Source organism: Cyprinus carpio, chromosome B3, assembly GCF_018340385.1.
Source record: "Cyprinus carpio isolate SPL01 chromosome B3, ASM1834038v1, whole genome shotgun sequence".
NCBI classification, from domain to species: Eukaryota; Metazoa; Chordata; class Actinopteri; order Cypriniformes; family Cyprinidae; genus Cyprinus; species Cyprinus carpio.
Genome location: NC_056599.1, coordinates 37,641,874 through 37,666,155, shown reverse-complemented (window position 1 = coordinate 37,666,155; position 24,282 = coordinate 37,641,874). Strand labels below are relative to the sequence as shown.

The window sequence follows — 24,282 nt, the reverse complement described above, 5'->3', positions numbered from 1 at the left end:
TTCATGTTGACATCATGTAAACAACAACAAACAAAAAAAAACGTTAAACAGTCATGCCAACTTTATTTTAGATACAATGAAGACAGTGGTGGAGGTAGTTAGTGTTTGTGAATTTGCACTCACCTGGGGCCGGTTGCACCAGCTGGACGTACACCCAGTTTTAAGACTAGGCTGAACTAAAATGTGCTTTTTCGTGCTTTAATGTTTGACGTTGAATGATCTTTGAGTTGTGTTTAGTATTGGTCTAAATCTTACGTCAGAGGTAGGTTTAAAGTGAAAAGTCATGATTTGATCGGACATTATTCGTTTTTAGGATTCATGTCTGTTAGTTAATTCTTACTGCAGATGTGAACTGTAATGTTTTTATGGTCTTGTCTTTTCGGGCAGGATTATTAGGACTTTGTATGTAATCTACTCGCGCAAATCGTTGAACTCGCGTTTGCTACGTACCTCATCGCGCAAATCGTTGAACTCTCGTTAAATCCATGATTTATTATTCCTTCTGGGGTTTGCTATGTATGCCAAATTGTTGTATTTGCTATTCTTAGCGTCATCAAACCACGCGATTGTTATTGTTTTGGTAGTGCACCTTCTAGTGGCAGGTCCTACAACCTGTACCTTTAATGTTATTGTTTTGGTAGTGCACCCTCTAGTGGCAGGTCCTACAACCTGTACCTTTAACCCCCTAAAGCCTGATTTTTTAAAAATTCTTACAACACTCAAAAAGGAAATAATAAATTTTCACAGTTGTTTTGATTTACTTACAAGTTGTTCCATTAAAGGGATACTCCACCCCAAAATGAAAATGTTGTCATTAATCACCGTAAAAGCTTTGTTTGTCTTCAGGACACAATTTAAGATATTAAGCATGAAAACCTGGAGGCCTGTGACTGTCCCATAGACTGCCAAGTAAATAACACTGTCAAGGTCCATAAAAGGTATGAAAGTCGTCATCAGAATACTCCATCTGTCATCAGATGTGCAATCTGGGTTAAATGAAGCGACAGGTACACTTTTTGTAAGTGAAGAAAACAAAAATAACAACTTTATTCAACAATTCCTTTGTCAACGGTCTCCTCTGTGTCTCTTCATATCACCGTATGTTTTTTATGGTGTTCTGTGTCATCCGCACCACAAGGATGCACTGTTTTATTTCAAATCAAAGCTAAATACACCCATCCTTGAATGTGTATTTAAAGTTGTGAAACTCAAGAATAGTGTTAATAGTTCTGAGAAATCCTTTAGAAAATGGTGTTTCATTTGTGACGTTTGGCTTATATCATGGTTTCTTGTGTCTAAGCAATTGAGGAAAAATTGTAATAAGGATATATATGTATGTATATATATATATATATATATATATATATATATATATATATATAATGTATATATATATATATATAATGTATATATATATATATATATAATGTATATATATATATATATATATATATAATCAAATATATATAAAAAAACTTTAACCACACTAATCAACAGTAATATTGATGCTTCTCAAGCACCACTTATTAAAATTCTTATGTGTTTAGTTTTACTAACATTTCTTGAATATAATATCACTTTAGTATTTTTCAAGTCTTTGATACAGTGGACTGTTCTTTTTTCCTTCTTCTAATCAGACATTTTCATTTGTTAGGTCTGCAGTTATGATTGTAAAAAAATCTGTGAAAAGACATTAAAGGTGTTTGTAAATACACAATAAATTGTTCCTTCAAAAGACATCAAAAACTTAAGCAAGAAAGACAAGACATTGTTGTCATGTTATATTGTTCTTCTGTGTTTGGCATCGCTGTGCTTTTGTTGTTGTTCAGAGTCTTCAGTATCTCACACACTGCAGTGCTTTTACAACCATGTGTAAACTGTTCAAATGACAATAAAAGACCTTTTTACACAATTGAAACAGACGTCTGGGAGCTATAAGAATCAATAATCAAACTGTTAAGAGTATGGATTCATTAACTGAAATCATAATCATTAAATTTGTTTTAATGTCCATCCCTTGTCTGTGTTTGATTATTTGTCTGTGTTTGTGTGTAATATTAAACTGTTTTAGCTAGGTAAAAATTAGTGTCAGTGTGTGATAGATTGTTTTAATGTTATGAGCTCGTAGTTGTGGTTTGGCTTGTTCTCTTTCAGCTCCACCACACTAACCAGAGAAGGAGGAGCAGCAGTTGTTCACTATTTCCATATTAATACATAATTATCAATACAGCGATTACCACCATAACAATAAAGAGACGTTAAAATATTGTTTCATTTTCCTTGTTCATTAAACACACCAGAATATAACTTTTCATAATAGCAAATAATTATTGTTCAATTTGATACTGAATGATTCTTGACAACATTTCTGTAGAAAATCTTTAGAAAAAGTTTGATATTTTGTGAAAACATGTTACAAGATTATCAAATACATCAAATGATTTTCTGTCACACATGAGGTACTAAATACATGGTAAATTACATAGTAGATTTGTGCGTCTTGAATCTGTCCTGATGTTTCTAAAGATCTGACCGCAGGTTGTCTGTGTCTTTAACTGTCTGTCATCATTCAGTCATGGAGCTCAGACAACTTCCTCTTGTGCTCTGTGAGTATTATTTTCTCTATGTATTTCATGTATTTTAATATGTTGATTACTATTATATTATAAAAAGGATCAAGGTATGTAGTGTTTCTGGATTTTTTTTTCTTTTCTCGCTGCTCTCTGAGTTTCAAACCCAGCTCTAGTCCAGGATATACTGTAAGAGTGAGAGATGATTTTGAGAGAGGAAGTGTGCAGTTAGTGCTGTTTGTGAAGAGAAATGCACTCTGTTGTGTTGTAGATCAGTGTGTTTGTTCAGTCATTCAGTTTTGTGCTTTGTGGAATCAGTTCTGTTGGTTTGTTTTACACTTATTGTCGCTGTTGCTGTAATATTCACTAGTACACAGTTAGTAAGAGTTTGTCTTTGTTCTTATTCCCTGAACAGTTTATTTTTTTAAAGAAAATTCCTTAAAACTGAAATTCACTCAAGACTCAGAAAGTACACACTATTTTTGAGTTTTGAATCTTAAATATTTTAATTGGATTACACTCGTACAGAAGCCATTAGCTCTAGACCAGTTATAAGATGCTGTAAAATACACAGTTGACCATGTTCACACTATAATGAGTTTTCTCTTTGTGTTTTAGTGCTGATTTCAAACATCCACTCTGAACAAACTGAAGGTGAGTGAATTTGATTCATGTATTTCATCACATACGAGTGATTCTACAGTAACTGTTACAAACCAACTGAGAATTACTTACATTTAATTATGATTATAAATGCACTTTAAACAAGTTGAATTATTCAAGTGACAATTATGAGGTGTGACAAAAAAGACACCAAAAACATAAGTCTATCAAAGCCAACAGATATATTTATTACATTCACTCTGTAATCATTTTAAGACAAGAACAATTTAATTTGATTTAACACAGTTGGAAAACTTATTGAAAAACTTTCACAATTCATGTTTCCAAATTCCCATTGATTGTATATTGACAGATCTTTTATAAATGACTGTAACAGTCTCATCTGATGTATGTTTTACAATCAAGTAACTGTGTTCATCCAGACAGTAAAAGCAGCAGCACATTATTTTCATTGTGAATTGTTGTTGTACAGAAAGACCAAAAGCCAAAGTGAACATTACACCTGATCAACATGTATTCAGAGGAGAGAGAGTCACTCTTAGATGTGACATTGATGGTGAAGGAGTCACTAGCTGGAAGTACAGCTGGTATAAAGACGGTTCAGACAGTGTTTTCAGTGAACTACAGGAACAAACATTCAGTTCTGTTACTGAGTCTGACGCAGGTAAATACTCCTGTTATGGAGCAGAGAGAGGAGGATCACGAACATCACACATCAGTGACGCAGTTACACTGACAGTATCAGGTGAGTTTCATCATCTCTTCATAAACACACACAAGTTTAACATCTTATTAATTAGTGATTTCTGTATTTCAGATGTCCCCAAAGCAGTTTTTAAGTGTTTCTCCACAGAACTGGTTGACTGAAGGAGATCCAGTGACTCTGATCTGTGAGGTTAAAGGCTCCTCTACAGGCTGGACATTCAGCTGGTTCACTCTAACTGCTTCATCAGGTAAGATATAATGTGCTTCATGTAATAACATCTGAATAAAGTGGTTTCATAAAATATATTACAGGTTTAAAAAAAGTAATCAATCTGAATACTTTGATTATACCAACAAAGGTAATTTATAAGACTCATTTTAAAATTACTGATCATTTCTTGAGGTAACTCATAAAATATATTTTATACAGACTACAGTAAACGTTATCAGCTGCTCTCAGACAGCAGCAGAGGAGCTGGAGGTAACTACACTGTCAGTTCTGCTGCTCTGAAACACACAGGAGTTTATGTGTGTGAAGTAGAGAGAGGAAAACCAGTCTATTACGCATGGTACAGCAACAAACAGCTACTATGGGTCACTGGTGAGTTCAGACTGAATCACAGAACGAATGAGACAGTGCTGAAATTTTCCTTGATCTTTTTAGAGATTGGTGTGCCTTAAATTTATTTTGATTATTTTTAATCATATTTTTTTTATGTTTTTAATGGTGAAAGATGCTTTTGCTGTCGTGTAGTTACTGTCTCTAGTAACAGAGACTATCAGAGCAAACTAATCACTTAGGGATGTGCGGTATACCGGTACTGGAAAAATACCGGTATCCATTATATTTAAAACGGTACGATATCATAATTTTGCTCAATTCGGTATTTCATGTGCTGCTGTTCCGAAGTTCACCTGTTTCCCAAATTGATGCAAAACCGGTAAACCTGAAGAACAGCGCCATGTTTTGTTCTCCCAGAGTAGATTTGGAAGTTAAGAACATAATTAAATCAGGGATATATCAAAATGTTCAGCAATATATTGACATAAATTATGATGACACAGTTCAGATTTACACAGACGCATCAAAAGATCAGACTGGGAAAGCAGGGGTTGCAGTCCACATTTTAAAGTATAATGTTAATATAAAAAAAGGATAACAGACCATCTGGCCATTTTTCAGCAGAAATGATAGCAATAATTCTGCACCCGTGATGTATGGGTAGTCAGTTGCCTATGTGGTTAGGCAGTCCCTCTTCCTTTGTTGCTTTGGGGCCGCTCACTAGCATGCATTCAGAGTGGAAAGTCTACATGTAGACAGGATCTACTAGATGAAATTAATCAAATCATTTTTAAAATCAACCAACAGAGCATAAGAGTAGGATTTATATGGGTTCCTGCGCACAAGGGAGTGGAGGGGAACGACGTAAAACTTTAAATGAATGCGCGCGAGTTGCGACTGATGGTGACTGACTGGACTGTCGGAGAGTTTTTTGGAGGAACAAATACCTAAGACAAAGTGGGCGAAATACGGGAGAAAGGAGTAAAAGAATGGATTCAACCCGTCGTGGGGGACGACTCAAAAGCACTGTTCAGAGTATGTAAGTGTGAAATACGTGCACACCATGCGGACCTCGTACAACATGCTAGCACAGAGAAACATAAAAAAAATGCAGCACCGTTCTCCTCAATGAGGCTTACAGACATTGGGTTCGCGGTCTCCAAACAGAACGAGTCAAGACAGAGAGCTGAGCTGAAGGTAGCCACCTATGTAGCTTGTCACACATCCATTAAATCAGAGCGAGTGTATCCGAGAGAGAGCGAGTCAGTCTGAGAGTGCGCGAGAGAGACCGAAAATGCGCGCGAAGTCATAGCCGTGTACAGAAGCTGTGTGAGAAGGAAAAAAAAGGGAAAGGGGAACGGAGTCACACCTCACTTTCTTCCAAATAACGCACATTTCATTCATAATATTATAAATACATGTCACGAATAAAAACAAAATCAAGACCTTGTAAAAGAGCATAATAGGACCCCTTTAAGTTTGTTAGCCTTTTTGCTATGATGCTTGCTATGCTTATACAACAATAATTTGGTTTTAACTCAACAAACACGAGATCTAATTTCACCATAATATTGTGCTTTGTAACAAAACTGTTACAAGTTCAGTTATTATTTATTTCCATCAGTTCAGTAATTAACGTTAGGCCCTGTAATTAGCCAAGGGAATTTTTAATACTGTGTAATTATAATTTAAATCGGACTACTTTTCAAATTGTATTTTATAAACCAACATCTCAGACGTTTTGTCAAAACGTTATGGGGTTTCAAATCAAAAAATGACTTTCTGTTACAGAACAGGGCCTTGATTTCATACATGTCCACTATAGAGGACATCAGGACTTAAATCATGTTTATCAGGCATTTTTGGAGACACAACAAGTGAATATGGAAATAAATTATACATCAGTATTCCTATGAAATATTAGATATTATTTAAATGTTGCCAATTATTACTCCAATTATTACAGTTCTTTTTTCATTAAATGTTTCTCCAAGACCACATTAATATGCAAATTAGACACAGTGTATAGATACGTTGCATTGAATATGAATATTAATTTATAGCCATTTTACCCACATATTGCATAAAGTAAAATGGTGTATCAATTCATTCCATTATATCTTTCATAACATAGTTGAGAATCATCTTTATACAAATTTTGGTAAAAAATAAAAAATCCATATAAAAAAAAAGTTGTTGTTGGTTGTTGAAAAAAATATCTTTTTTTTTTTGTATACATATAATTTCTTGTGTTTTTATTTTTTAAACAACTGAGTCCTAGTGTCCACTACAGAGGACATAGCATAACATATGAATAAAAATATCATTTTTCCGAAGGGGGTCTCGCCCAGGGTGTAATTCATGTAGAAACCGCCACTGCTGACAGCATAATGACAAATATATTAAGCTGTAAATTTTGTTTATGAACTTTTAACTAGAAATACTCAGTGATAACTTTATGAATTTTCAGATATTATTTTGATTGTACATTGTGTAAAGTGTTAAATCAATAAAACTGTTTTGACTTGATTTCCAAATTGTAGCTGAAAGTGTCTTCTCAGGTGTTTCTCCTCCAGTCTCTCTGATCATCAGTCCCAGCAGAACTCAACACTTCACATCTGTCTCTCTCTCTCTGAGCTGTGAGGACCAGAGTAACTCTGATAGATGGAGAGTGAGAAGATACACAGACAGTTGGGGGCTGGAAGATTGTTCATCATCACTGTGGGGATCACAAACAGGATCTAAATGTACAATCAGCTCCACCGGAACATCAGACACTGGAGTGTACTGGTGTCGGTCTGAATCTGGAGAGAACTATCATCCTGTTAATATCACTGTACACAGTGAGTCTATGTTTCTGTATTTATTCATTTCTCAAAGCCCTTGTTTTAAGTTTCAGATTTTAAGAGCCGGATTGTGATTTTGATTCAGTCACACATACAATCTTATTCCTAAATGACAACGAATCCGCTAGACCAGAGCTACTGAAGTTCAGAGGCCAAGCGGACCGCATTTAAACTACATAAAACATGAAGGGCCACAAATCACAATTTACATCATCAGACTTTATTTAGGACAATATTAGCAGATTTACTGATTTAGAAATACAGTTTATTACTTTTCTGACTATTTGCAATCAGCTCATGTTTCCTCTGTTTCTGTAGTCGGTGTGATTCTGGAGAGTCCTGTTCATCCTGTGACTGAAGGAGATACTCTGACTCTACACTGTTTATATCAACATTCACCAAACCTCAGAGCTGATTTCTATAAAGATGGATCACTCATCCAGAGTCAAACTACAGAGATGATCATCTCTACTGTCTCAAAGTCACATGAGGGTTTCTACTACTGCAAACACCCAGAGAGAGAAGAGTCACCCAAGAGCTGGATCTCAGTCAGAGGTGAGAATGTACATCAATAAACACTACTGAAATCTTCCTCTATAATTATAGATGTTTATTGCTCTTATATTATGATTAGGATAAAGTGATTTAGTGTTCCTGCTTTTTTTTTCATGCTGCTCTCAGAGTTTCAAACCCAGCTCTAGTCCATGATCTGTGAGTGAGAGATGATTTTGTGCGAGGAAGTGTGCAGTTAGTGCTGTTTGTGAAGAGAAATATTCTCTGTTGTGTTGTAGATCAGTGTGTTTGTTCAGTCATTCAGTTTGTGTTTTGTAATCAGATCTGTTGGTTTGTTTTTCATAGTTAATGTCTCTGTTGACAGTTGGTGATACGAAATATCGTTTGACAAAATATCGCGATACAAAACGTGACGAAACGCATCGAGGTCGAAAAAAATGGATCGCGAAATAAAGATAGATGGCACTGCTGCATGATTTGCGTAGTATATAAATAATTTAGTGTATTATATTTGTGTGTATGTATATGGGGCAGACATACAGTCTATGGTGGCAGGGTAAAAAAACTAAATGAAAAAAAAAATTATATCCGGGGAACGGTGCGGTACGTCGTAACGTCAAGCCAGCGCATGTTGCAATAACAACACTGCAGCGAGCTAACAAATATTATTAGCATTAGCACCAACTGCCTTGCCCCCAAACAGCCGACCATGGAGTCAAATGAGGTCGAAATTGAGGACGCTCCGCCTGGATACAAGTCATATGTCTGGCAGTATTTTGGCTTTCTCATTAAAAAAGACAAAGACGGCAACGCGAGTCCGTCTATGCCCGAATACGTGAAAAAGCTTCAGCACTTCATGAGCAGCGCAACCAGGTAGGCTAACTTTTATTGAAAAAAAAAAAATGAGGTGCCCTGCGCGTGTGTGTAACTCTGTATGTGTAGGCCAGAGCCCGAAAACTTATTTCTCATATTATTTTTTTTATTAGTCGATGAGAGAGAGAGAGAGAGAGAGAGTCGTCTGTGTGCGTGTGTCTGTGAGAGAGGGAGGGAGTGAAGGATTGAAAGACAGTGCAGTCCAGCAGAGGGATTGAAATGGAGATACTCTCCTACAGAAATGGGATTCCTATCCCACTCAACAGTAGTCCACTTGAGTGGTGGAAAGTTAATGCATATGCTTACCCCATACTTGCCCCCCTGGCCAAAGCCTACCTTTGCATTCCTGCTACGGTCAGTGCCCAGTGAGCGTGTCTTTTCCACAGCAGGAGACATTGTGTCTGCTCAAAGATCACTGATTACAACCAGAACATGTTGATATGTTAGTTTTTTTGAAGAAGAACCAGTCCTGAGATAACTTAACCTAGGATTAGAGCAGCACTAAGGGAGTGTTCTTGTTTGTGTTTGGGCCGTTAGGCCTTGTGTTTCCCTGTGTGCAGCTGAAACAAAAATAAATAAGTTGTTATACAGTAATATTTTCTTTTTTTTATGGTATTTTGATATCGTATCGTGACGTATCGTATCGTGACCCTGGCATATCGAGGTGCATCGTATCGTGAGTTTAAGTGTATCGTCCCATCCCTACTGTTGTCTTAAGCAGATATTCACTAGTACACAGTTAGTAAGAGTGTATTTATTTCTCTGTTTGTGTTCAGATGTTGGCTTGACGTTTCCTAAACAGTTCTCTGCTGTGATGATGAAAAGGGGTGGGAGGAAAAAATGATACAGCAGAGTATAGCGATACTTTCCTAGGTGACAATGTATCAGTGTACATGTACAGTATACCAATATGTTTTAAAATAAATCTAGAAATAGAAATATATAATATAGAAATAGAAATAGAAAATAAAAATAAAAATAGAAATGGAGTGATTCAGCATTACCTCTCTCTCTCTCTCTCTCTCTCTCTCTCTCTGCGTGTGTGTGAGTGGTGTGAGCGTGGCGAGTGCTGTTCGAGAGTGTGGTGCAGTGTGTGAGTTTTCAAAAATTTCTTTACATTATCTTTCTCCCTTAGTGGTTTTTAGTTTTCTTTCTCTCTTGGAGGCGGTGGCTGTCGGCGTAGCTGGTCAGCATGGCTGCAGGAGAGCAGTTTAGTTTTCAGAAGTTAACGCGATTGTAGTCTCGCGGTAGGTGAGTTTGTTGGCTTTGAAAGTATTAAGTTGGCTTCCAGGATGAATAGTGCAGTTGTCATTTTTTTGGATGAGTATGGATAAAGTAAACCGTTTGCTTGAGAGCGAGATTACCATTAATGACACACACACCAGTTCTGTCAATGATAAGTCCTGTAAAAAAGGTCATTATTTCGAATGCACCCCTGTTTTTGAAGAATGAGCTTTTGGAAAAAGAGCTAGGGAGATATGGAAAATTAGTGTCACCGATTAAAAAAATGATTCCTATCAGTTGCAAATCTCCTCATCTTAAACATGTGGGGTCTTTTAGGAAACAAGTTCGATTCTTAAGAAAAATGATGAAGAGTTGAACTTGGTTTTAAGTTCAAGGTTGAAGATTTTGATTGTACTGTAGCCTACATGTAAACTACAGAACTGATGAAGTGTTTTGGGTGCGGGAGTGGTGGGACACGTGATTCGCTCGTGCCCGAATGAAAAGACGCGAGGACCGGTGTTCTGAAATATTCGGTGTCAGAGATATTTCGTGTCACTGGGCGGAGCATATATTGAATATCATGAGTTTCCTGTTTCGTGTTAAAGCGACTCTGAAAATATTAGTCTGAAAATATTAGTCTGTCCTGTGCACTTCAATAACTGTGTGGTTTGGTTCAGCTACAAAAATCAGACATCAGAAGACAACAGAGAACGGTTCGGACTGCTGAAAGGATTATTGGTACTCCCCTGCCCACCCTTCAAGAACTGTATACATCCAGAGTGGGGAAAAGGGCTCAGAAAATCACTCTGGATCCCTCACACCCAAGTTACCCCATCTTTGAACTCTTGCCATCTGGCCGGCGCTTCAGAGCCGCAAATACCAGGACAGTCAGGCACAAAACAGTTTCTTCCCCCAGGCAATCTACCTCATGAACAGGTAAATGCTCCCCACTTATACAATAAAAATGTGCAATATCCTTATATTTATTTGTTACCCCTTCATCCTAGTACATCCCTGCATCTTACGCAATCCAATTCCATTATCATTTATAGCACAATTGTTTATACACTTATTTATCTGCAAAGGGTTTTTATTTTTTATTTTTTTGACTGTGTGTTGTTGTCTTTTGTGTACTGGAAGCTTATGTCACTAAAACAAATTCCTTGTATGCGCAAGCATACTTGGCAATAAAGCTCTTTCTGATTCTGATTCTGATTCTGATTAGTTCACTAAAACAAATTCCTTGTATGCGCAAGCATACTTGGCAATAAAGCTCTTTCTGATTCTGATTCTGTTTATAATTGTTAATATGCAAAATAATTTATAGATTGTGTCATGGTTAGTGATTGTCGTAATGATTTACCTGACGTAGGTAATGCTCCAAGTAAATGAGCCTACAGCTATTAAGCATTTTTATAATATTCTTATTTTACCTTGAGAGACCCTAAAATGTATTGTTTAATAACTTTGCCATAATGTATCTGCTGTGCCATAATGAAATTTATTATGATGATTATTCTGTGCCATTCCTAATCGTTAGCTCAATCATTCGAAAAAAGTTTTTAATAACAAAGTGAAAACTGAATGGTTTTTACAAACATGAACCTGAATATAAACAATCTAAATCTTTTTTCTTTTCTTTTTTTGTTTTAGCCCAAAATGATACATTTAGTGACAAAATGTACTATATACAGTACAGACCAAAAGTTTGGAAACATTACTATTTTTACTGTTTTTGAAAGAAGTTTCTTCTGCTCATCAAGCCTGCATTTATTTGATCAAAAATACAGAGAAAAAAACAGTAATATTGTGAAATATTATTACAACTTAAAATAATTGGTTTCTATTTGAATATACTTAAAAAAAAAAATTTATTCCTGTGATGCCAAAGCTGAATTTTCAGCATCATTACTCCAGCCTTCAGTGTCACATGTAACATCCAGTCTATCACATGATCATTTAGAAATCATTCTAATATTCTGATTTATTATGATTTTTTTTTTATCCTATAAAGTATCACATGTTCTGAAAAAATATTAAGCAGCAGAACTGTTTCCAACTTTGATAATGAATCATCATATTAGAATGATTTCTAAAGGATCATGTGATAATGATCCTAAAAATTCAGCTTTGCATAACAGAAATAAATGATAATTTAAAGTATAATAAATTTTAAAAACAATTATTTTAAATTGTAATAATATTTCACAATTTTACAGTTTTTTCTGTATTTTTGTTAAAATAAATGCAGGCTTGATGAGCAGAAGAAACTTCTTTCAAAACCATCAAAAATAGTAATGTTCCAAACTTTTGGTCTGTACTGTAGTTAAAGAAAAAAAAGAAGAATAAAAAAGAAAGAAATCTGTATTTTCAGGTAGACCCGACACAGTTTTAAGTGTTTCTCCACAGAAGTGGTTGACTGAACGTAGATCCAGTGACTCTGATCTGTGAGGTTAAAGGCTCCTCTACAGGCTGGACATTCAGCTGGTACACTCTAACTGCTTCATCAGGTAAGATATAATGTGCTTCATGTAATAACATCTGAATAAAGTGGTTTCATAAAATATATTACAGGTTTAAAAAATGTAATCAATCTGAATACTGATTATACCAACAAATGTAATTTATAAGACTCATGTAAAAATTACTGATCATTTCTTGAGGTAACTGCACATTCTCACTTCATACAGACAACAGCAATCATTATCAGCTGCTCTCAGACAGCAGCAGAGGAGCTGGAGGAAACTACACTGTCAGTTCTGCTGCTCTGAATCACACAGGAGTTTATATGTGCACAGCAGAGAGAGAGAAAAAACCACCCTATTACACAACCTACAGCAACAAACAGCTACTTTGGGTCACTGGTGAGTTCAAACTGAATCACAGAACGAATGAGACAGTGCTGAAATTTTCCTTGATCTTTTTAGAGATTGGTGTGCCTTAAAATTATATTCCATCATAATAAACATCTATTTTTAATGGTGTAAATGGAGAAAGATGCTTTTGCTGTCGTGCAGTTATACTGTCTCTACTAGCAGAGACAATCAGAGCAAACTAATCACTATAACCTTGACTACTGCAAAAATGTAAAACATGTAATTCTAATGGTGGAAAATTTTCATAAAAAAAACAAAATATATCTATTGTGGCACATGTAGATAAGTGAATTGAGGGAAAATAATCAAATAGGTGTAATAAAATGTGTAATCTGACCCCTTTAATAAAGAGTGTTTCCATTATGAAATTAATTTTTTATTTTTTTTTATGTGATTGATAAATTATGGATTGTTTTTTTTTTCAGCAGTTTTTATGTGATTGATCATATATAGATCAATGTTCAGTTATTTTATAGTTTGATTAATATCTGTTAGTATAAAATGCCTATAATTATATTGTAGTTAATTAATATACAAGCTCAGCTAACTATAAATAGTACAAGGTTCACACTGTTTAGTTTGAACCGACTCCTGAGTCAAGTCTAGTTTCTCCCAAGATGTTTTTTTCCAGCATCTTATTGAGGGTTTTTGTTGGTTGTCACAGTTTTTCTTTGGTGTGCTTGCTGACAGTAGCGGTTCTTGGCCCGGGCGAACGACGAACCGGGCAATCGCCCGGCACGGGGGGCGGCATGAGCAGTTAAAAAAATATAATAATAATCCTCTGAGCCGCTGCCGTGAAGCGGTTTCCTATTATCTATCATTTCACTGTGTGGGGAATTGGCAAATTGGCGCCTTGCTTGCTGAGAAGCTGCCGTGTATGAGGCGCCGGGCTGAACAAAAAGTGACGCGAACGCCGAGAGAGAGAGAGAGAGCGAGTGTATCCGAGAGAGAGAGCGAACGTGCGCGAGAGAGAGACCCCCTTAAGTTTGTTAGCCTTTTTGCTATGATGCTTGCTATGCTTATACAACAATAATTTGTTTTAACTCAACAAACACGAGATCTAATTTCACCATAATATTGTGCTTTGTAACAAAACTGTTACAAGTTGAGTTATTATTTAGTTCTATCATTTGGGTAACGTTTGGCCCTGTAATTAGCCAAAGGAATTTTCAAATCTGTGTAATTATAATTTAAATCGGACTACTTTTCAAATTGTATTTTATAAACCAACATCTCAGACGTTTTGTCAAAACGTTATGGGGTTTCAAATCAAAAAACTGACTTTCTGTTACAGAACAGGGCCTTGATTTCATACATGTCCACTGTATAGGACATCAGGACTTAAATCATGTTTATCAGGCATTTTTGGAGACACAATAAGTGAATATGGAAATAAATTATATAATAATATTAGATATTATTATTTAAATGTTGCCAGTTATTACTCCAATTATTACACTTCTTTTTTTCATTTAAATGTTGCTCCAAGAACACATTAATATGCAAATTTGACACTGTGTATAGATACATTGCATTGAATATGAATATTAATTTATGGCCGTTTTACCCACATATTGCATAAAGTAAAATGGTGTATTAATTCATTCCATTATATCTTTCATAACATAGTTGAGAATCATCTTTATACAAATTTTTGTTAAAAAAAATTCCTGAAACCCAAAAAGTTATTGGTGATTGAAAAAAAATCTCATTGTTTTGCCTATACATATAATTTCATGTAATTTTATTTTTTAAACAACTGAGTCCTAGTGTCCACTACAGAGGACATAGCATAACATATGAATAAAATATCATTTTACGAAGGGGGTCTCGCCCAGGGAGTGATTCAATGTAGAACCGCCACTGCTGACAGCATAATGACAAATATATTAAGCTGTAATTTTGTTTATGAACTTTTAACTAGAAATACTCAGTGATAACTTATGAATTTTCAGATATTTGAACTGTCATATTTTAATGAAAAGGTGGTGCTTTGAAACATTGTACATTGTGTAAAGTGTTAAATCAATAAAAAACTGTTTTGACTTGATTTCCAAATTGTAGCTGAAAGTGTCTTCTCAGGTGTTTCTCCTCCAGTCTCTCTGATCATCAGTCCCAGCAGAACTCAACACTTCACATCTGTCTCTCTCTCTCTGAGCTGTGAGGACCAGAGTAACTCTGATAGATGGAGAGTGAGAAGATACACAGACAATGAGCAGCTGGAAGATTGTTCATCATCACTGTGGGGATCACAAACAGGATCTAAATGTACAATCAGCTCCACCGTCCCATCAGACACTGGAGTGTACTGGTGTCAGTCTGAATCTGGAGAGAACTATCATCCTGTTAATATCACTGTACACAGTGAGTCTGTTTCTGTATTCATTCATTTCTCAAAGCCCTTGTTTTAAGTTTCAGATTTAAAGAGCGGATTGTGATTTTGATTCAGTCACACATACAATCTTATTCCTAAAATGACAACGAATCCGCTAGACCAGAGCTACTGAAGTTCAGAGGCCAAGCGGACCGCATTTTAAACTACATAAAACATGAAGGGCCACAAATTACAATTTACAACATCAGACTTTATTTAAGACAATATTAGCAGATTTACTGATTTAGAAATACAGTTTATTACTTATCTAAGTCTTGATTGTCCTTGTCCTATTTAAAATAACTCTGAGAATGAAAATATTTATTCATACTCAAAAAGAGTATTGAACAAACTCAAAATGCTATGAACATTATTGAGCAAATATAGTTCACAAATTTCTTTAGAAAGAAGTATTATTTTTCATATTTATATTAACTACATATTGTATCAATATTTTATTTTTAAAATAGATATCATTATTCTCCCACCATGTTTCTGAAAAAAAACAGGCAACTAAACAAAATAACTAGTATAATAATATCAGAGTTTAAAAAATGTAATTTAAAAAATGTTGTTTTTTAGTAAAAATTGGTGTAGTCTAATTGTAGTTTACTAGTAAAAAAATGATTCATAACTTAATGACTCGCTCATAAAGATTTTACATTTTGAAAGGTGCCTCTAAATAAAATGCATTATTATTATTACTATTATTATTATTTATTATTATTGTCATCACATTGTTTATGTATTCATACTATATTCTGACTATTTGTCAGCTCATGTTTACAATCAGCACATAGTTGATGTGATTCTGGAGAGTCCTGTTCATCCTGTGACTGAAGGAGATTCTCTGACTCTACGCTGTTTATATAAACATTCACCAAACCTCAGAGCTGATTTCTATAAAGATGGATCACTCATCCAGAGTCAAACTACAGAGATGATCATCTCTACTGTCTCAAAGTCACATGAGGGTTTCTACTCCTGCAAACACCCAGAGAGAGAGGAGAGTCACCCAAGAGCTGGATCTCAGTCAGAGGTGAGACTGTACATCAATAAACACTACTGAAATCTTCCTCTATAATTTATAGACGTTTATTGCTCTTATATTATGATTAGGATAAAGTGATTTAGTGTTCCTGCTTTTTTTTTTTTTCATGCTGCTCTCAGAGTTTCAAACCCAGCTCTAGTCCATGATCTGTGAGTGAAAGATGAGTTTGAGAGAGGAAGTGTGCAGTTAGTGCTGTTTGTGAAGAGAAATGTACTCTGTTGTGTTGTAGATCAGTGTTTGTTCAGTCATTCAGTGTGTGTTTTGTAATCAGATCTGTTGGTTTGTTTTTCATAGTTAATGTCTCTGTTGTCTTAAGCAGATATTCACTAGTACACAGTTAGTAAGAGTGTATTTATTCCTCTGTTTGTGTTCAGACTGTTGGCTTGACGTTTCCTAAACAGTTCTCTGCTGTGATGATGAAAAGGGGGTGGGGAGAAAAAATGATACAGAAGAGTATAGCGATACTTTTCCTTGGTGACAATGTATCAGTGTACATGTACAGTACACCAAGTATTGATTATATAATGTTTTATTAACAAGGTTCGGGAGGAGCGCATCAGATACTTATATAGATAAAAAAAAAAAAAAAAAAATCTCTCCCCATAAGAGTCAATCAAAGCAATCTCACTGAGGCCAGATATTTGGAGGGTGTAATACAATTTTATTTTTTTTTGCTTTATGACAGTGTTGGTTAGTCTCCAGCACTGAATATTATTCATAGGTATTCTAGGCATGTGTAGACCACATTGGTTGGACAGCACCACCTGTTGGTCAGAAACTACACTAATTTATCCAGTTTTTTTAAAATTTTAACATAAACTGCTGTACCTTTGCAAAGCTTCAGTGACTGGTGTGTCTCTGTGACTGCTGCAGGTGGTGTGGCACAATGTGTTAAGCTTTGGGTTGTTGATTTAAACGCCTTACGGTTGCCTTAAAATTAAACCTCTGTTGTCCTTAACTCTTTGTATTGTCTCAAGTGAATGTTGGCATTGTTCAGCTCCATAATTGGTGCTAGCAGCTATATTTCTTCCATTGTCTGTGAAATTAAAATGCACTAATGATTTACTAGTGAGAGGATGAGATCTGCTGAAAAACATTCACAACTCACACTCCCAATGACCTTATATTGACAGATATTCCCAAACCAACTCTGACTGTGTGGCCACAGAGTTCACTGTTCACTGGAGACTCAGTTACTCTGAGATGTGAGGTGGATCAAATATGGGTTAGATGGGTGTTTATCTGGATAAAAGGCTCAAACACTGAATCTACTGAAGCTGCAACTAAAACAATCAATTCAGTTAAAGTCTCTGATGGAGGAGAGTACAGGTGCAGAGCACAAAGAGGACTTTACACAAATTACAGTGAACCAGTAACAGTGATAATATACGGCAAGTGGATCCTCTGCAGTGTAGTGTTGTCACGGTACCAAAATTTCAGTATTCCAGTGAAAATCCATTGTTTTTTGTAGCAAAACACAAAAATATGCTAATTTAAAAAAAACACACACTTTTTATCACTAAAAATAAAGCCAATGCCATTCTTTATACTTATTTACAACTGTGTTTAAAGTTTTTCTACAAGTTATATAATTATGAAAAACAGTAAACAAGTTTCACCCAAATTTAATTTGTCTTTTAATCAATGAAATTTAAACACATTTAATTTTTTGTTAAATAAAGGGTATTTGCTATTAAAATTAAAACATGGAAGAAATATTGTGTGATTTATTTCTGTAAAAAATAAAGTTTTATAAAAAAAATAAAAAAAAAAAAAGTGACGTGACATACAGCCAAGTATGGGGACCCATACTCGGAATAAAAAAAAAAAAAGTGACGCATCCAAAGTGCACACACACAGCAGTGAACACACACACACCGTGAACACACACCCGGATCAGTGGGCAGCCATTTATGATTGATTTTTAATATTTATCGGCCACAACATTAAAATAATATTAAACTTGTCCTGCACTATTTCTGAAGGTGGAGAGAGCGCTGTACATTCACTCCCCCCACCTACAATTCCTGCCGGCCCGAGACTCAAACTCACAATCCTTGGATTGCAAGTCCAACTCTCTAACCATTAGGTTTGATTTTTATTAATTTTTTCAACAGTAGTAGCAGTATCACATACATTCTACTAAATAATAGTAATATTTCTAGCACAATGCCTTTATGTAAAAATGAACTTTTATTTTGACGGGTTGCAGTGTTTCCCACAGCCTACACTCCCCCGCCCCATATCTACATTTATATGCAAATTCATTTTCTGCCAGCAGGAGGCGCTTTAAGAGCGGGAGAGATACAGGATTCTCCGCTGCCTTATCAAGCATTACATGCAAAATGAAAATGAAATCGAGAATTTTCTAAATACAGTCGATTTCCTTCGGAAATACAGTGATATAAAAACACCTGCTTTGGTTTTTGATTTTGAAACGTGCAGTGCTCATGTTTATTCACTGAAGTCAAAGCCTTTTGGAAAATCTATTTGTGGCGGTCAGTTTTGATATTGTAATAAATCAATGTGTGGGAAACCCTGGGTTGCGGTGAATACCTTTAAATTGACACTGGTTTTACTTAAATGAAACAGTAAAAATGCTTGTGAAGTGACTCAGAACAGTTCTGGTGATGTTTGTTTATGTATTTATGTCCTCATTGAGACGGCAGATTGCTGAAATTACTGCAAGCGTCACGCGCTTCAGTCTCTGTAGTAAACACACCCCGCACGTCTGACATTCATTCATTCATTCACAGAGACGCGCAGAACATGCAGGATTCATATTTCAACCAACTTTTGCGGCTTAACATTTACAGATACTGATCCATATGGAGATTTGATTTGATTAATTTATGCTAACTTTGACAAATTCCGTGACTGTCCATATTAAAATATAAGTTTCATTACTGGATTTTGAGATTCCGTCCGTGTTTTCTGCTTCGCGGAGATCATAGCGCTGTATGCGTCAAGAACTGGGTTGACCAGGTACTCTGTATCACCGGTACTTAAAGAAACCTTGTACCGTGACATTTTCATTTTTTTAGTACCGACTTGGTACCCGAAGTACCGGGTCTTTAGACAACACTATACGGCAAGTATTTTTGATGGAAGATGAAGACACTGAACAAGTGACTATAACAGTTTATAAAGAACAACACTAAAGTCTTACTTGATTTAGAATGTGTTTTACAATAAAATAACTGTGTTTATACTGTAAAAAAACAACACATTATTTTCATTGTGAATTGTTGTTGTACAGAAAGACCAAAAGTCAAAGTGAGCATTAAACCTGATCAACATGTATTCAGAGGAGAGACAGTCACTCTCAGATGTGACATTGATGGTGAAGGAGTCACTAGCTGGAAGTACAGCTGGTATAAAGACGGTTCAGACAGTGTTTTCAGTGATCAGGAACACACATTCAGTTCTGTTACTGAGTCTGACGCAGGTAAATACTCCTGTTATGGAGCAGAGAGAGGAGGATCACGAACATCAAACATCAGTGATGAAGTTACACTTACAGTATCAGGTGAGTTTCATTATCTCTTTATAAACACACACAAGTTTAACATCTTATTAATTAGTGATTTCTGTATTTCAGATAGACCCCAGACAGTTTTAAGTGTTTCTCCACAGAAGTGGTTGACTGAAGGAGATCCAGTGACTCTGATCTGTGAGGTTAAAGGCTCCTCTACAGGCTGGACATTCAGCTGGTACACTCTACTGTTTTCATCAGGTAAGATATAATGTGCTTCATGTGGTGTAAATTAGCTAGTTTTTACTCAAGTCAAAATGATTATTTAAAGCTGTAGGGTACTTTGTCATCTCTATCATCAGCTGTGGTTAAACACAAAATTGCATGTTACGAGATGTCCTTTGGTGCTGCTATCTGTGCAGATGAATCTGATGTTTTGATAAATTTCTATAGTTACGTGTGATCACCGTACAAAACATCATTCAGGTCAAATGTCGTATCTGTTGATTCTGGCAGGGACTTCCTTACTTTCCCTTTTTGATTGCAGACTCTCTACAGTTCGGGTTTTCTGAGCAGTGAACAAAGCTATTGGTCACTAGTTCAAATTCTACACAACACTTTATTGTAGCAACAAGCTACACAACCTTCAGCACCCAGATATTCAATGTTGTAGCCAGACCTTCTGTTCTGTGTACAAACATGACATAAACACCACAGAACAAATTAAGTCTGAAATTTTCAGTGAAATCTGACCAAACACAAAATTGAAATCAATATTACGATCATTGACCATATTGAATTTTGGTATAGCAAGAAAACAAATTATAATACATATTTTGAAATGAAGATTCATGCATCTGCATGTTCTGACCCAAATATGTAATGGAGGGCCACATGGTCCATGATCCATACCTGGTATACAACCTGAATATATTAATTAGACTAATTGATTGGGGTCAGATCAGATAGAAATATCTCCTTGAGGTGATAACTGAACATTGTCACTATTTACAGACGACAGAAATCATTATCAGCTGCTCTCAGACAGCAGCAGAGGAGCTGGAGGAAACTACACTGTCAGTTCTGCTGCTCTGAAACACACAGGAGTTTATGTGTGCAGATCAGAGAGAGGAAAAACCAGCATATAACACAACCTACAGCAACACACAACCACTATGGGTCACTGGTGAGTTCAAATACCAGTAGGAACATTTTCCTTGATCTTTTCATAGGTCGATGTAAGATAAAAACATACTCTAAGTATCAGAATTCAAAACTTCCTCCTCAGTCCACCGTATGTTTGTGAAGAATTGATTGTCTTCTCAGGTGTTTCTCCTCCAGTCTCTCTGATCATCAGTCCCAACAGAACTCAACACTTCACATCTGTCTCTCTCTCTCTGAGCTGTGAGGACCAGAGTAACTCTGATAGATGGAGAGTGAGAAGATACACAGACAATGAGCAGCTGGAAGATTGTTCATCATCACTGAGGGGATCACAAACAGGATCTAAATGTACAATCAGCTCCACCATCACATCAGACACTGGAGTGTACTGGTGTCAGTCTGAATCTGGAGAGAACTATCATCCTGTTAATATCACTGTACAACGTGAGAGTCTGAGTAAAAAAAAAAAAAAATTCTGTGATGACTATTGAAATGTTCCTGTCTTATTTACAGGAATGTGGATCTAAATATATGTTTCTCTTCTTCAGCAGCCTCAGGATCTGATGGTCACATGATAGCTGGAGTGACTGCAGGACTGACTTTCACATTTTGATTATTGTCTTCTTGGTCCTGCTGTGGCGGAACAGAAAAAAAACAAAGGTTCATCATCTGACATTACAATTTAATGACACATTTGTAGACACTAACTCTGATCCTAAACCTTGTGAGCTTTTTTTCAGTTTGGGAGACAAACTTAAACAAGCCTATGTTTGTTACTTATTCAATACTGAAAAGTACTGATGGCAATAAATATTAATGTAATTGAAGTCAAGTTCTTCAGCCTCTCCAATGTTTGAATGTTTCATGAGTTGTAAAGTGAATATATAAGGTGCTTCAAATGAGTCATTTATCACGTTCTGTTTCAGTTAGGATGCGGTCTACATACAGTAGGCAGTGAAGCAGCTCACTGGGGTTTAGAACAGATCCAATGTGTGGTGAAGATTCAGATCATGAATTATAGCACTATATTATTTACCAAAGATGTATGCATAAAGGAGATTAAAGTCATTTTTCTGACTATCTTATTTCCTCAGAACATTTATATAATCATTGGTGTGTTTAGGTGTAAGATCTCAGTCTCCCTCTAGAGTCAGTCGACAGCAGAACAGCAGTCAGACATCAGAACAGAACCAGAGTCAAGCGGGGAAACAGCACACTGCTGTCTGGTCAGTCTTTACCTGTTAACCATAAACCCATAAATCAGTTAATCAATCAGTTAAATGTCATACTGTTTTATTTTATTATCAGTAATGCATAACAACATATATCATATCTAATTTAGAATGTTAATAGCACAATAAATATTTAGCTGATTGCTTTATTTTTTAAGTCAGTGTCAACATGAAAACTACTTTTTTTTTCTGTGGGCTTAAATTAATAAGATGCATGACAGTAGGTTTTATTATTATTGTGAATTAATTCATGAATTAATTTATTAAAGGAATGTATTTACGACTCTGTTGATGCAACAATTAATAAAAACATATAGCACAGGTAACTAAAGATGTTGCAGAAGATAATTATGTCATATTGATCATGTTTATTAAGGCAGTAGATCTTTTCTAAATAATCAAATCCATCTTTGTTTTACATTTCACTGTGATATTTGCAGAGCAAGTTTATTAAAAACAAATGTCTTATTCCTTTCTTTGTTGTTCACTGTAGATAGTGTAAGCGGACCTACTGACGTCACCTATGCTGAGATTGAACTCAAGTCTACAGAGAAACAGAAGATAAATAAAGAAAACAAAGGTAAACTGAAACAATGGTTTTATGATCATGTCAGTAGTGTAGCAGAGCTAAAGACCTCTGGGATAAAAAGCCCCTTTAGTTTTAATTTCTTCCACATCAGTAAACAGCAACAAATACCACCACAGTATTTTTTCTAAACACCTGTTTGTGGCTGTTCACTGTTGAAATTCACACTGATCCTGAAGGTCATTGCATGCTAAATTACAATACGTGATTCTGAGGTAATTGTTTTAAAATAAAATTATTTTATTCTCTCTGTAGAAGCTGTAGAGATATTATAAATATAATTATGTATTTCATATCACTGTTGAAGACACAGTTAGCACTAGTGATATTAATGTAACTGTTGGTATCTTTTAGGGAAAACCAGCGAAGGTTCTGACACTGTTTACTCTAAACTGAACCTGGTGACCCATCAAGGTGAGTGTTAAAGTAAAAACATCAGTCACAATTCACAAAGTGCCACTGAAAACTGCATCTACAAGCATCGAGAATCTAAGAATAAAATGAAATATACAAAAATTAAAAATATGCATTTCAGTATTTTTAAATTTATTTCTATATTCTCAGGTGCTGGATCTAGTGAAGTGACGTATGCTCAGGTTAAATAAATGCCTGGAAGAGAAAGGTTCAGTACCAGGATGCTGATGAGTTTAGGTTGAGAAGAGCTGGAAAATGAGCTGGATCATCAATGCTTTATCATCTTTGTGATACTGGCTGATGAATGGCAATAGATGTATCTGTACTAAATATTAGTGACACAGTCATTCATGTGCTTCAATAGTTATGCATGCTAATATTTAAAAGCAATGAGCTGATTAAACACTGGAAAAAAAAAAAAGGAAAGGTAGATTATCTTTTAGTGCTGCACAGAGTTTATTTTTATTGGTTGATATCAGCAGCAGCAGCAGCTCACCATTAGACTGAAAGAGAGACAGAATATTCAGCTTAAGGCCTTTTTTTTTGAATGTTAGTGACCAAGATTTTAAATGTATTTGTAATGGCAATAGACAACCTGGAAATACCAGGCATTTTTTTTTTTTTAAATGTCCAGGTCTGGAAAAGTTGTCTAATGTATATAATGAATATATTTTTTTTTCTAGCTTTGTTCAACTTTGATTTTTAAAACTCAATATTACACGGCTCTGTGGAATACTTGATTCTGATTGGTCAGTCGCGACATTCCGAGGTATGTTATCCCTGGATAACAACCTGTAAAAAGCTAATAAACACAGGATCATCGGGTAACTCTTGCTTGAACTATTTTTTTTTTTTCTTGGTGGAAGCTTTGCATTTGTCTAGCTAATAAAATATTACATTTGATTCAAAATGGTGTACAATTATTTAATTATGTCATCCTGGTATTGCGGACTCGCTCTCGTTTCATACAAACACAGCTGCTGCCATTTTTGCTACGATTGTTTTGTACACTGTAATGGATTATAAGAGAATTTACAAACTGGTAAGGTTTTAAAACATTTTTGTCTTAATTATTTTATTGCCTTAATCATTTTGTCTTCACGGAAGCTTTGCGTTCAAATATTTCAACTCAAATCAATTTTTCGCGTCTAATTATTTACTTATGTGGCAAGTAGCCGTGTAATAAGCGGGAT

At 35.5% G+C, this 24,282-nt stretch overlaps 1 pseudogene; it reads left to right on the top strand.

Moving 5' to 3' along the window:
• Positions 1 to 2,575: 2,575 nt before the first annotated feature.
• Positions 2,576 to 23,280, top strand: LOC122136821 (annotated as a pseudogene).
• The last annotated feature ends 1,002 nt before the right edge of the window (positions 23,281 to 24,282 follow it).